Below are 3792 nucleotides of genomic sequence, written 5' to 3'. Positions count from 1 at the left end.
CAATTATCTTTGTATAAGCTGCATCAGAGACAACTGAAGATGAAAAAAACAAAAACAAAAATAAAACCAAAAGAAAAAAAAAGACAAAAACCAAACTACTTTCCCCATATATAACTAAGTTGTGCTATGCACCAACCAGAACCCACTTTAAATTTCCATGCCAATTTACAACCCCCAGACTGTACCAGGCAAGGTTAGTGACTATTCAGAATACCACCAGGACAGGGCTACCTAAAGACACATTCGGTAGTGTGTTAACTGTACAAAAAAAAGACACTGTACAGTTTAAAAACGAATCTTATACAGCCTTACATTTCATTTTTTTCTTTAAAAGAAGTGAGTTATGTACAGGGGGGTTAAATGCTTTATAGACAAGAAAAAAAACTGCGCTAGAACCAACTTATTCATCATCATCTTCCTCTTCTTCCTTCTCTTCTTCCTCCCCTTCCTCATCCTCTTCCTCTTCCTTCTTTTTCTTGCTCTTTTCCGCCTTGACCACACCCTTTTTCGATACATCAGGTTTTCCTTTAGCTCTGTAGGCAGCGATATCCTTTTCATACTTCTCCTTCAGCTCCGCAGCCTTCTCGTAGGGTTGCTTGTCATCCGCTGCAGTGTTGTTCCACATCTCTCCTAGTTTCTTTGCAACATCACCAATGAATAAACCAGGATGCTCGCCTTTGATTTTTGGGCGGTACTCAGAACAGAATAGGAAGAAGGCCGAAGGAGGCCTCTTGGGTGCGTTGGGGTCCTTATACTTTTTTTTGGTCTCCCCTTTGGGGGAGGACGTAGGTTTTCATTTCTCCTTCATAATGAGCCTTGCCAGTCTTTGCCATATCTTCAAATTTCCCCTTTTCTTTAGCAGACAGGGTCTTCCACCTCTCTGAGCACTTCTTGGAGAACTCTGAGAAGTTGACTGTAGCATCCGTTGCTGCTTCTTGTGCTCCTCCCGAGAGGTTTGCACAAAGAGTGCATATGAAGACACTTTGCCTCTCATCTTCTTAGGATCTCCTTTGCCCATGTTTAGTTGATTTTCCTCCACGAGGCACAGAGTCGCCCAGTACCCATCCGGCTCTTGCTTGCCCCGGTGCTGTCTTTATGGAACTCAGCATTCTTATAAGGTTTGGTTAATAGGAAATAATACCAACTCATTAGTCACTCGAGGCAGCCTTGCCCTGCACTCTGCTCCCATGCTCTTCCGGCTTGGGAACCTCGATGATCTGGCCCCTTCCCCAGTCATTCAAACAATAGCTCTCCCTGTCTGAATTTTCCCAACAGCTTGTCGTATCCTGCCCTCCCACGTGAGCCCAATATCCGAGTCTCACCTGGAGGTCCTTTCTCCTCCACTTTTTCCATTCTCTGTCTTCGAGGGGCTGGTCACAGTGAGTGTCTAGGACCACCTTCAACGTTCCACAGCGGTTGACAGAGGAAGGAGACAACCTTCACAGAAGTGGTTCTCAGCCACAGTGGCTCCTTTGGGGGGATTGAACTACCCTTTCACTGGGTAGTTCAATCAAAGGGTAAAGGGTACCCTTTTACCCTTTAGGGTTGCCTAAGACAATTGGAAAACAGATATTTACACTATGATTCATAGCAGTAGCAAAGAAAATAATTTTATGGTTGGGGGTCACCACCATGTGAGGAACTGTTTTAAAAGGTCAAAGCCTTAGGAAGGTTTTGAGCCACTACTCTCTGGCAAGACAGATTATAGGAGGGGCGGATATGATCTTATCAGCTCCTTGCTGCCCCTACCACTTTTACTAGTTCTCAGTGTAGAAAAGCCCTTTCTAATGGGTGTGACCTTAGCATGTCCCACCACTTCTTATTTAATCTATTTGTGTCTTTGTATTTCTGTTTTGTTTCTAATGAACAGAATAGAACTTGCCTTTATAAACAATATTTTTGGATGATGCTTGTCTTTTAAATAAGTCTTTTACACATTTACACTCAATGTGGCTACACAGAAAATGAGCATCATACTTACTATCTTCGCTGTGTCGCCCCTCGTTCCACCTGTTTTGGGTTTTGGTATTTTTATCTTCTTTTTAGATTAAATTTTTATCATTTGATTTTATTTCTTTGATTGGCTTTTGAGTTATGTGTTTTGCTTTCTCCTGCCCTCCGCTGCTATAAACTGTCCCCCCCACCCCTACCCCTGGCCTCTATTTAGACCTCTGGCACTCTTACTCTGTTTTATGGCCTCAAATGTGTGATTGTAGAATTGAAAATAGAGCTGATTGAGTTCTTTAAAATAAATTGTAGTTTTGTACTTTGGCTGTATCTAATTTTAAGGCCCCGAGTAGGGTGATTTCTCTTGCCTCTGACATCACAGACTTTTGCCTGTTCAAAGAGGAATTTCCTCTGTGTAAGTGTACCATCTGGTGCTCTGAGAGCTTGGCAAATTGGAGTCTTTATGTCACTGTGTTTTTATAATGTGAAGCAAGCTTCAAACTGGCATCCATGGCTTCATTTTATTTTAGTCTAGGATCAAGTCCGGCTCTTCCTAATGAATAATTTAGCAAAGAATTTCATTCATAGAATGTAGAAATGACCTCTTTAGTCCTCTCTGAGCTACCCAGAGAAACTTCCTTAAGGCCCAGACAGGGTCTATTTAGTCTTGGTCTGTAGCCATCCTCTACCTCCGTTTTCAAAGAGTCTCCTCCGCAAACCATGTACCGTATAATTTCCTCCTTTCTCCAATATAACAACATGTTTTCTGGTAGAAGACATGACTCTTGTGTTCAGTGGGAGCCATGGTTAAAATGAATGTTGTCCACACCACTGTAGAGAAAGGGTTAAAATTTTAAAGTAGAAGGTTCAGCATCTGTGACTCACTTCCCCCTCTTATTTCCCTTAGCTATGAATTTAACAGAGATAATTGAGCATCTCTAATTAGCTTGAACACGTTTCCAAAGGTAAAAAAAAAAAAAAGTCCCTATCCTAGGGACCCAGGGAAGTTATCACCACAGCAGCCCCCAGGGGCAGCTGCTTCCCTGGGATGTGTGGAGCTGAGAAGAGGCTCCAAGCGAGGCATAGGGGATGACTTGAGGAAGTACCACAGTTCAAACACTTTGCAAACTGGTGGTGCCTTCTCTCATTTCCTCTATTTTCTCTGTGTGTGTCACACATCTATGCACACCTAAATAAGACAACCTAAATATATTAGCAAAGTCACACTTGGGGCTGTTGTAATTCTTTGAAAAGAAAAAAAAAGTACCAACTGAAGGTAACAGACCTACAGTTTAGTCTGACATCTCATTTTAAAGAGAAAATAAAAGCAAAACCAAAAAATAAAAGTCAAAGCAAAGGGTTAAATAATCACATAATTAACATCAAGTATCTGAAAAGATGCAGGCCTTCAGTCTGCCTTCCAAAGCTAGGAAGGTAGCACCTCCGGTCTCTGTCTCCTGGCACTGACTAGGCAGCCCTTAAGTGATCTTAAATACCAAAGCATGCCCAGGCTGCATTTCCAAAGTACTGTAGCTGAAATTTCCAACACAACAAACCTCAAAACATTTGGTTTCCAGCAGGACCCGGATATGTTGGAGCCTGATTTTGCCCAAGTCTGGGGTAAAGAGCACAGGAATCTAGGAGGTGCTTTAACAGGAGGGAGGGAAAGGAGGGAGGGAGAGAGGAGAGCTCTAAAGAGAAGAGCCGATGATGGACAACAGCATTCAGTTATGGGCTGAAAATAGAAAGAGTCTTTGGGAAGGTTTGGAGGAGACAATATGCTATTAAAGATAATTTTCAGAAAGAGATAAAAATCATGACTCGCATACAAAAATAAAAATACCC

At 42.2% G+C, this 3792-nt stretch overlaps 1 pseudogene; it reads right to left on the bottom strand.

Moving 5' to 3' along the window:
• Positions 1-350: 350 nt before the first annotated feature.
• On the bottom strand, positions 351-1018 carry LOC117716847 (high mobility group protein B1 pseudogene; annotated as a pseudogene).
• Positions 1019-3792: the final 2774 nt, after the last annotated feature.

The sequence above is a fragment of the Arvicanthis niloticus genome, chromosome 11 (assembly GCF_011762505.2).
Source record: "Arvicanthis niloticus isolate mArvNil1 chromosome 11, mArvNil1.pat.X, whole genome shotgun sequence".
Classification (NCBI taxonomy): Eukaryota; Metazoa; Chordata; class Mammalia; order Rodentia; family Muridae; genus Arvicanthis; species Arvicanthis niloticus.
Note: the sequence above shows the minus strand (reverse complement) of the source record. Positions and strands in the feature narration are given on the sequence as shown.